The sequence below is a fragment of the Myotis myotis genome, unplaced genomic scaffold, assembly GCF_014108235.1.
Source record: "Myotis myotis isolate mMyoMyo1 unplaced genomic scaffold, mMyoMyo1.p scaffold_m19_p_1, whole genome shotgun sequence".
Taxonomy (NCBI): Eukaryota; Metazoa; Chordata; class Mammalia; order Chiroptera; family Vespertilionidae; genus Myotis; species Myotis myotis.
The window spans coordinates 163342506-163354138 of NW_023416313.1; positions in this window are offsets into that span (position 1 = coordinate 163342506).

An 11633-nucleotide genomic window follows, 5' to 3' on the forward strand; every position below is an offset into this window, starting at 1 on the left:
TATTGTTTTCCATAGCAGTGTACCATTTTGCATTTCCACCAACACTGTGCAAAAGTTTCAATTTCTTCACAATCTTGCAAAAACACTTGTTGGGCTTTATTATGTTGAGGCAATTTCCTTTTTATCCCTACTTTGTTGAGAGTTTTTTTATTTTATCATGAAAGGGTGTTAAATTTTGTCTAATGATTTTTCTGTATCCATTGAGATGATCATGTGATTTTTATTCTGTTAATGAGGTGTATCACATTAATTGACTTTCATATGCTGAACCATCCTTGCATCACAAGGATCAATCCCACTTGATCTTTTAAATGTGATGCTTTTAATGTACTGCTGGATTCAGTTTGCTAGTATTTTGTTGAGGATTTTGCACCTCTATTCATCAGGGACATTGGCCTGTAATTTTGTTTTCGTGTGGTGTCTTTGTTTTCAGGGTAATGCTGGCCTCATAAAATGAGTTTGGAAGTGTCCCCTCTAATTTTTTGGAAGAATTTGAAAAAGACTGATATTAATTCTTCTTTTTTTAAATGTGTTTATTGATTTTAAAGAGAGCAGAGGGGAGAGGGAGAGAGAGAAATATTGATGTGCCAGAAACATCCAGCAGTTGACTCCCACACACCCCCTCACCTGGATCAAACCCCAACTGATCATGTGCTCCGACTGGGAATCAAACCAGCGACCTTCCAGTGCACAGGATGATGCTCAACCAACTGAGCAACACTGGTCAGGGCAACATTAATTCTTCTTTAACTGTTTGGTAGAATTTGCCAGTGTAGCCATCTGACCCTGGGGTTTTCTTTCTTGGGAGAGTTTTGAGCACTGACTCAATATCCATACTAGTTATAGATCTGTTCAGACTTTTTATTTCTTTATGATTTAGTCTTGGTAGGTTTGCATGTTGCTAGGAATTTATCCATTCTAGTTTATGCAAGTTTGTTGATGTGTAAGTGTTCATGGAAGCCTTTTATGATCTTTTTAAAAATTTCTGTGGCATTAATTATAAAATCTCTTCTTCCATTTCTGATTTTATTTGAGTACTAGAGGCCTGGTGCTTTTGTGCACTGGTGGGGTCCCTCGGCCTGACTTGCAGGGATCGACCAAAACTGGCAGTCCAATGCTGCTTGCCGCTCATGCTCATCCCGGCCCCACTGGGCCTGCCGCCCAGGAGGCTCACTGCTGCTCAGCTGCGGTCTCTGGGCTGTGGGCAGCCAGCCATGAGCCCTGCGTCTGGTGCCCTTCTGTCAGCTGACCAGCACTCTCGCTGTGGGAGTGCACTGACCACCGTGGGGCAGCTCCTGCATTGAGCATCTGTCCCCTGGTGGTCAGTGTGCATCATAGCGATTGGTTGACAGGTCAATGTCGACTGGTTGCTTAGGCTTTTATATATACAAAGGACCTTGGCTTTTACTGGAGGGGGCATAATGAAGCAAGCCCACAAAAGAGGAAGGGGCATTTATTCTAATTGGGAGATTTGAGAAAGCTCAACAGAGCTCTTCAGTTAGGACTTGAAGGTTAACAAGGATTTTGGCAGATGGAGAAATGTATTTCAGGTTGAGTGAACTACATGAGCAAATGTAAGGAGGCCTGGAGATGCAAGAGTAATTTAGAGCCTGCTTGTGAGTTTGGATTTGTGGATAGTGGGGACCAAATGAAATAAATTACTTTCATTTAAATGAGGCCGAAGCCTACTGATAATTAGGAGAAGACACCAAGGCTTAGGACAGACTTAGAAGAGGTAGCTGAAAATCTAGAAGAAATTCAGAGAATAAAATATCCAAAAAGATCAAGAAAAAATATGTTACATTGGTTCCATAGGGAGAGGCCTACTGGCCTGTAACTGTGTCCAGCATCCTGTCTCCTTAGGCTGCTCCTTTCTAGACTCTTTGTCTAAACAGAACAGGCTTTTCTTGGGGCCCTATTTTTCCTTTGGTCTCCATTGACACAGGCTTCTCCAGCACCTGATCTGTGGTATCTTTTAAAAGCTTTTAATCAATTTATTGAGATATAATTGACATATAATAAAATATACTCATTTTAAGTATATAGTTCTATGAATTTTGAAAAGTATACCACTTGTGTATTATCACAATCAAGATATAAAACTTGTCATTAAAAAGTTTCCTTATTTAAGATGTTAACAATCGCCCTAGCTGGTTTGGCTCACTGGATAGAGCATCAGCCTGGGGACTGCAAGGTCCCAGGTTCAATTCCGGTCAAGGACATGTACCTTGGTTGCAGGCACATCCATCCCCAGTAGGGGGTGTGCAGGAGGCAGCTGATCGATGTTTCTCTCTCATCGATGTTTCTAACTCTCTATCCCTCTCCCTTCTTCTCTGTAAAAAGTCAATAAACTATATATAAAAAAGATGTTAACAATCCTCAAAGTGATCTACAGATTCAATGTGATCTCTATCAAAACCTTAACAGCTTTTGCAGATATAGAAAAATCCATTCTAAAATTTATATAGAGGGGCCCTGAATGGGCAAAACAATCTTGAAAAAGAAGAACAAAATTGGAGGTCTCACAATTCACAATTTCAAAACTTATTACAAACTACAGTTATCAAAACAGTGTGGTTCTGGAATAAAGATAAGACATATAGACCAATGGGATAGATAGAATAGAGCCCAGACATAAACTCTCACATATATGGTCAAATGATTTTCAACAAGGGTGTCAAGACTTAAATGGGAAATGGGTGGTCTTTTTAATAAATGATGTTGGGAAAACTGGATATAAACATGCAAAAAAACCCTGAATTTGGACCCTTACTTTACACCATATACAAAAATCAAATCAACGTGGATGAAAGACCTAAACATAAGAGCTAAAGCTATAAAACTCATAGAAAAAATGTAGGGGAAGATCTTCATGATAATTGGATTTGGCAGTGATTTATTGGATATGAAACTAAAATTTAGGCAAGAAAAAATAAGTAAGTTCCACTCCATCAAAATGTAAAACTTTTGTGCATCAAAAGATATTTACCAATAGTCAAAAAGCAGCCCATGGAATGGGAGAAAATATTTGCAAATCATATATCTGATAAGGAATTGATAATTGGAATATATAAAGAACTCCTACAGCTTAACAAAAAAAATTAATTTAAAAATGAACAAAAGAATTGAATAGACATTCTCCATAGCAGATAAACAAATAACCAATAAGCAAATGAAACATATTCAACATCATTAATCATCAGAGAAATGCATATTAAAAACACAATGAGATACCACTTCACATTCATTAGGATGACTGTATTACTAGAAAAAAAGAGAAAATTAGTGTTGACAAGGATGTAGAGAAATTAGAACTCTTGTGTATTGCTGGTGGGAATGTGAAATGGTGCAGCTACTGTGGAAAACGATGTAGCAATTTCTCAAAAAATTAAACATAAAGTTACTATAAGACCCAGCCATTCCACTTCCAAATATATAATCAAAAGGAAGTGAAAGCAGGAACTTAAACATTTGTACACTCATATTCATAGTAGCATTATTCACAATAGCTTAAAAGTAGAAGCAACCCAAAAGTCCATTGATGAATGAGTGAATAAACAAAATGTGGGATATGTATGCAATGGAATACTATTCAGCCTCAAAAAGAAAGGAAATTCATGCTACAACATAGCATGGTCTTTGAAGATATACTAAGTGAAATAATCCAATCACAAATGGACAAATATTGTATGATTCCACTTATATGAGGTAGCTGGAGTAGTCAAATTCATAGCGATAGAAAGTAGAATGTAATTATCAAGGGCTAGGGAGAGGGAGGGTGGGAAGTTAGAGTTTATTGGGTATAGAGTTTCAGTTGGAGAAGATGAAAGTGTTGTTGAGATGGAAGATATGATGGTTGCACAACAATGTGAATGTATTTACTGCCACGGAACTATACATTTAAGAATGGGTTAAATGGGCCCAGCTGGTGTGGCTCAATAGTTGAGCACTGACCTATGAACCAGGAGGCCACAGTTCAATTCCCGGTCAGGGCGCATGCCTGCAACCCCGGTGTAGGGTGCAGCCATCAGTGGTTCTCTCTCATCATTGATGTCTCTGTCTATCTATCCCTCTCCCTTCCTCTCTGAAATCAATAAAAATTTATTATTAAAAAAAAGTAACAGAGACCAGTGGTAGGACTAAAACCATCAAAAGCAAAGTAGGTGCAATTATCCTAGGCAGAAAGGCAGAATGATCCCTCAGGGGAGTCTGACAGAGGGAGCTATGAAGATGGCTGAGAGATTGTGTGTCTCGGGGCAATATGAATGGACAGCCAATAAGCATTTTGAGTGTTGCTCAATCTATAAAATAAAAAATCAAGAATGGATGATCAGGAGGTGGAAGGCAGCTCTCCAAAGAAGCTGTGATGCCAGTTTCTGTATTGGAGTCAGTTTTCAGATTCAGAGATCAATAGGTGAATCTGCTGTGTCAGACGTATCCTTGCCAGAGATTATCATGGTCTCTGGAACAGTCTGTTGGCATGATGAATGCATTCTTTTTCATCCTGATAAGAACTGAGAATACAAAGCAGTTTGCGTTCCGTGGGATGGACACACCAGAATACCTTTATGTTGTTCTAGGGCTATGTTAACTTTCCATCCTCTGGCATAATATAGTTTAAAGGGATCTGGACCACCTGGAGATGCAGAATATAATGTTGGTTCATTATACTTATGGCTTCTTTAGACTTGATGGGCAAGGAGTAACAAGCATGTTGGTGATTTTGGAAAGATACCTATGCTCCAGAGGATGGGAGATACCACTGCTCATTATCTCTTCAAATAAATTAAATTAGTGTCTATTTCCGCCCCTTCCCCACACACCCCCTAGGAATACATAATAGAGGCTTTTCAAAGTTTTAGAAGTCCAGTAGTCTGGATATACTGGGACATTCCCTCTAAAGCAAGGGACAAATTATTGCAGTTATTCCTCCCACCACTAAGAAGGCACACAACACCTCATAGATTTCTTTGGTTCTGGAGGCAGCACGTTTAGAATTCCACCCCATTTACTGAGTAAAATGGAAGGCTTCCTTCTTCTTTACTATCCCCCTTCCACTCTTCTAGCCTCCAGTCTCACCACTGGTCAAACCCAGCTGGAAGCCTGCTGACACAGGGACCACGGAACACAGTCCCAATGAGAGAGCTTATCAGGGAAAGTCGAAGAATGGTGTGAGGGCAAGCAGGACTGGCAAAATCCTGCAGTAGTCACTGATGGTAAAGAATCAGTTCCACTAGGTTTATGATGAAATATAGAAAGATTATATTTATCTCTTCAAGTAAATTACACTAGTGTCTATTCCCCCTCCCCCAGGAAGACATAATAGAGACTTTCCCAAAACCTTAAAAGGAAAAATGCCTTCTGAAATGTTTACCTGTGTCAAAAGATAAACTGAGGTATGGGGCAGGAAAAATAATTTTCCTTCTATCCTAAATTCTTCTGGCTAGTCTAACAATCAGATTGATAGGAGACATTTAACAGGAGAAAATAAACAGCTTTATTAAGTATGTACATATGAGGATTTCATAAGAATATGAGATCCCAGGACAGATCTGGCAGTTGAGGCTTATATGATACCTTGAACTAAGGAGAAAAGGGAGTGGTGTGGTTTGGAAGGCAATTCACATGGAGATGAAAAAGCAAATGTTTGATAAATAAATGTTTGCTGGAGTATCTTCAACAAAGGGCCACAGAGAGGACTTTGATCAAATGGGCCTTGCTAGCTTCCTCCCTGTCTATCACACTGAGTTCATATTAAACTGTGGTTATCTGTGATGATAGCTCTCTTCCTGGTGCAGGCTCTCTACCAATTCTTTAGGTCTTTTAAGGGGAAGGGCAAAGGTGTTTCCTGCGCTTTTAAGTTTGTACCAATAACCAGCTTAAAATAATTAACATCCCCAAAAAGCCACATTTTGGGTTTGGCACACTTTGCTTTCCCCCAGCGGCATAAGATTTTTAAGAGTTTATCTGAGCAAAAATCAGTTCGAATTGGGCAGCATCTAATCTGGCAGATAGAAAGGAACTCTGAGTGAAAGACTTTTATACGCAGAAGTGAAAGACTTTTATACGCAGAAGAAAGCAGGAAAAAGGAATTTATACTGGCAAAGAAGTGAGTTGATTATTGCAAAGTTACTTTCCTTAGGGGATGGGAGAAGTCTGTCAGGCAGATTACATAACTCGTGCTGATCAAGTGATTCCTGGTTGACTGATTTAAAATTCCATTTCTGGGAGAGCTGAACTGTAATTCAGTCTCTGTTTGGTGACATGGAATTTAACACAACTGATTCCATTTTGGGCCTGTTTTTTTTTTTTAATTTTGAGTAATTTTTTATTTTTCAACTAGAGGCCCAGTGAATGGATTCGTGCACTGGTGGGGTCCATGGCCTGGGCTGAGGGGATTGGGCCAAAACTGGCTCTCTGACATCCCCTCAAGGGTCCCTGATTGTGAGAGGGCACAGGCCAGGCCGAGGTACCCCACCGGTGCACGAATCCATGACCCGGCCTCTAGTATGCATATAAGATCTTTGGTTAATTTCTTCCTGCCCTCTCCTCTCCCTTGTTCCCTCTGAGATTCATCAGTTTGTTCCATGTTTCCATGACTGTGGTTTCTGCTCTTGTGTTGAGTGTCTGCCCCCTGGTGGTCAGTGCATATCATAGCTACCGGTGGGCTGGTCGAACGGTCAGCTGGTCGCTTAGGCTTTTATATAAATACTAGAGGCCCAGTGCACAAAATTCGTGCACGCAGGTGGGTCCCTCATCCCAGCCTGAGCCCTATTGCAGTCCAGGAGCCCTTGGGGGATGTCTAACTGATGGCTTAGGCCCGCTCCTTGGAAGGCTCCTTGGAAGTGGGCCTAAGCTGGCAGTCAGGCATCCTTAGTGCTGCCACTGCCACAGAGGCTCAGGGCTTCTGGCTGAGTGGTGCTCTCCCTGTGGGAGCGCACTGACCACCAAGGGTAGCTCCTGCATTGAGCTTCTGCCCTCTGGTGGTCAGTGAGCATCACAGCAACCAGTCATTCCACTGTTCAGTCAATTTGCATTTTAGCCTTTTAATATATATATGTGTATATATAGTACAGCTGACATACAATATTATATTAGTTTCAGGTGTATAACATAATAATAGACATTTATATAACTTAAAAAGTGATCACCCCAATAAATCTAGTACCCATCTGACACCAGACATTGTTATTACAATATTATTGATATATTCCTTGTACTTTATATTCCTGTACTTTATATCCCTGTGACTGTTTTAAAACTACCAGTTTGTACTCCTTAACCCATTCCCCTTATTCCTTCCCATTTTTCTTCCATTCACTTACCCCCTGCCTATCTGGCAACTGTCAAAATGTTCTCTATGAATTTTTTAATTATTATTTTTAGATTCCATATATAAGGGAAATCATATGGCATTTGTTTTTCTTTGACTTAAATTACTCAGCATATCCATGTTTTTGCAGATGGTAAGATTTTCTTCTTTTTTAAATGGCTGTGTCATATTCCTGGGATTGTTGTCTTGTTTTTAACAGCTATTAATAAAAATTAATGCTTTTAAATATGCTAATTCATCTAGTAAATTAAATGAACAGTTTAGAAAAAATACTTTAAGATGAAGGTAAGGTAATTATTAATTTTAAAGACAGAGCACTTTGATTAAATAATTGAAAAGATGTTGACAAGAAATTTATAGGAAGGCCAAAGACTAGGGTAATAATTTTAAAATGATTTGATCCACTGGAATTTTTAAATTGAAAAAAGAAATTAGAGACTCTGAGCTCTGTAACTATTGGCCTCATCATGTAACAAAGAAACTGAATTTTTGTATTTCTCTCTTATCAGCTGGCTTGGAGAATCTTTGAAAATTATTCATATTTAGCAACAGAAACACTTCAAAGAGAATAGTTTAAGTAAAAAATAAGGACTTTTTTTTAAATATATTTTTTATTGATTAAGATATTACATATGTGTCCTTGTCCCCACGTTACCCTCTACCCCCCCCCACCCCCCGCTCATGCCCTCACCCCCCCCTTGTCCATGTCCATTGATTAGGCCTATATGCTTGCATATAAGTCCTTTGGTTGATCTTTCCCCCTTACCCCCACCCTCCCCTACCTTCCCTCCAAGGCCTGACAGTCCAATCAATGCCTCTCCGTCTCTGGATCAGTCCTTGTTCATCAGTTTATGTTGTTCATTATATTCCACAAATGATTGAGATCCTGTGGTATTTATCCGCTCTCCAGTTCCATCCATGCTGTGGCAAATGGTAAGAGTTCCTTTTTCTTCTTCCTCTTCTTAAAGGATACCTTTCAGCATTTCATATAATGCTGGTTTGGTGGTGATGAACTCCTTTAGCTTTTTCTTATCCGTGAAGCTCTTTATCTGACCTTCTATTCTGAATGATAGCTTTGCTGGATAAAGTAATCTTGGTTGCAGGTTCTTGCTATTCATCACTTTGAATATTTCTTGCCACTCTCTTCTGGCCTGCATGGTTTCTGTTGAGAAATCAGCTGACAGTCGTATGGGTACTCCCTTGTAGGTAACTGACTGTCTTTCTCTTGATGCTTTTAAGATTCTCTCTTTATCTTTTGCTCTTGGCATTTTAATTATGATGTGTCTTGGTGTGGTCCTCTTTGGATTCCTTTTGTTTGGGGTTCTCTGCGCTTCCTGGACTTGTAAGTCCATTTCTTTCACCAGGTAGGGGAAGTTTTCTGTCATTATTTCTTCAAAAAGGTTTTCAATATCTTGCCCTCTCTCTCCTTCTGGTACCCCTATAATTCTGATGCTGGTACGCTTGAAGTTGTCCCAGAGGTTCCTTACACTATCTTCATATTTTTGGAATCTCTTTTCTTTTTTCTTTTTCGGTTGGGTATTTTTTGTTTCTTTGTATTTCAAATCTTTGACTTGATTCTTGGGATCCTCTTGTCTGCTGTTGGATCTCTGTAAATTATTCTTTATTTCAGTCAGTGTATGCTTAATTTCTAGTTGGTCCTTTTTCATGTCCTCCATGGTCTCACTATACTTATTGAGGGATTCATTAAATTTATCGGCGGTTTCCATAAAATTCTTGAAAAACCTTATAAACGTGGCCTTGAACTCTATATCCAGTCGTTTGCTTTCCCCCATTTCTGCCATTTGTGACCTGTTTCTTTGTCTCCACATTTTGGCTGCTTCCCTGTGTTGATAGAGTGGTCCTGCGCGCCAGGTGTCCTGTAGGGCCCAGTGGCTCAGCCTCCCCAGTTACCTGGGGTGGACACTCTTGGTGCACTCTTGGTGCCTTGGTTGTTGTAGGATCACTGGGAGGAATTGAACTCCAGGCCAATTGGCTGTGAGAATCAGCTGTGTCTGAAGTGGGAGAACTTCTGTGCTGAAGACACCCTTCTGGGGCAAGACTTGCTTCAGTGGGGCTTTGGTGCTCACTGAGTCTGCTCCCTGAGTGTGTCCCTTATGGATCTGAGGAGTTGCAATCTGGATGGTCCCCTCTGACCACTGGGTACAGTGGCTCCTGGATCTAAGGAGGTGCTAATTCAGCCTCTGCCTGAGGCCACACAGCAGGAGCCACGAAGAGGCTCAGCTGTGAAGCAATGCAAGCCGTTGCGGGGCCTTGGGCCTTCTCTTGGAAGTTCCGGGTCTGCCTGGCTCGGCTGCAGTTAGGTACATTCACATGCAAAAGCCTCTGCCGCAGCCTGGGTGGGGCGGGGACTCAGGGAATCAAAGGGCGGATCAAGGAGCTATGGCTGATTCTCCGCCAGGAGTCGCGGGTCTCAGTGACCCGCTAATTGCTGCAAGCACCTCTGAGGGAAAGCCGCATTCAAGTTCGCCCGCTGCCAGACAGACCAGCTTCTCCCCGTATGAGTCCTGGGTCCCCAGAGACTTCCCGGAACCGGAGTTCAGAGCAGTCGGGAGCTTGTGATTCAAAAAGACAGCCGCGTCCTCAGGTGCCACCCCCTTTCCTTGCGCGCGCGAGCCGCCGTACCTCTGCACTTGTACCTCTGCACTTCACCTCCGCAGCTCCTCTGGCTCTCAGCGTGCTTTTCTTTCCTTCTAGTTGTAGAATTTACACTCGGCCAGCCTTCCTGTTGTTCTGGAGGATGTCTGCTCTGTCCTTTGCGGTAATTTTCAATTGTTGTGGGAGGTGGCAATTTCCCGGTGTTTACCTATGCCGCCATCTTAAAATAAGGACTTTTTAGAAAGCTAATTCATGTACTACTTTTAGCAATTCTGAGTGAAACATCATTAAAATAACTAAGTAGTTTAAATAAATTCATCCTAAAAGGGAAGCTGAAGACTGGAATAATTTATGCTGCATATCCTATATAATAAAAGGCTAATATGCAAATCGACCGAACAGTGGAATGACTGGTCACTATGACATGCACTGACCACCAGGGGGCAGATGCTCAATGCAGTAGCTGCCCCCTGGTAGTCAGTGTGCTTCCACAGGGAGAGTGCCATTTAGCCAGAAGCCAGGCTCATGGCTGGTGAGCACAGCGGCGGTGGCAGGAGCCTCTCCCACCTCCATAGCAGCACTAAGGATGTTTCACGGAGCAGGCCTAAGCCATCAGTCAGACATCCCCTGAGGGCTCCCGGACTGTGAGAGGGTGCAGGCTGGACTGAGGGACACGCCCCCCCCCCAGTGCACAAATTTCATGCACTGAGCCTTTTAGTCAAATAAATCCCACTTTCTGCATCACATAGAAAGTGAATAAAGCAATAATGGTGCCCTTTTTGATATCTACACAGTAATGTAAACAAATTAATTTTGTAAAAACCCTGAAGTTATGGTTTAAGGCTTTTAGAACCACCATAAACATATGAAAAAAAGAATTTTAAAATGTAAAATCCTTCAAGCAACTCGACACCAAAAAACACAATAATTGAATTTAAAAATGGGCTGAGGACCTGAATAGATACTTCTCCAAAAAGAACACACAGATGGCCAATAGACATATGAAAAGATGCTCAATGTCACTAATCATTGGGAGACATGCAAATTAAAACCACAATGAGATTATCACCTCATACTTGTCAGAATGGCTACCATCAATATATTAACAAACATCAAGTATTGACAAGGATGTGGAGAAAAGGGAACCCTCGTGCACTGCTGATGGGAATTCAGATTGGTGCAGCCACTGTGGGAAGCAGTATGGAGTTTCCTCTACAAATTAAAAATGGAACTGTCTTATGACCCAGAGATTCCACTTATGGGAATATATCCAAAGAAACCAGAAACACTGATTTAAAAGAATATATACACCCCTATGTTCATTGGTTTTGTCCTGTGCACTGAAAGGTCACCGGTTCAATTCCCAGCCAAGGTACATGCCCAGGTTGCAGGTTTGATCCCTCGTCTGGGTGCATATGAGAGGCAACCGATCAATGTTTCTCTCTCACAACAATGTTTCTCTCTCTTTCTTCTTCCTTCCTCTCTCTCTAAAAATAATAAAAAACAAAAACTGTAGGATAGGAATATACTTTCCTCTACCTTTTAAGATTCTGTTGGCTGTTGTAATAATTGGCACGAGACAGATTAACAGGAAAAAAATAACCAACTTTAATGACTTGTATACATATGGGGATGCCATATACATGAGAGGTTCAGGGACCGAAAGGGAAATGAGGCATTTTCA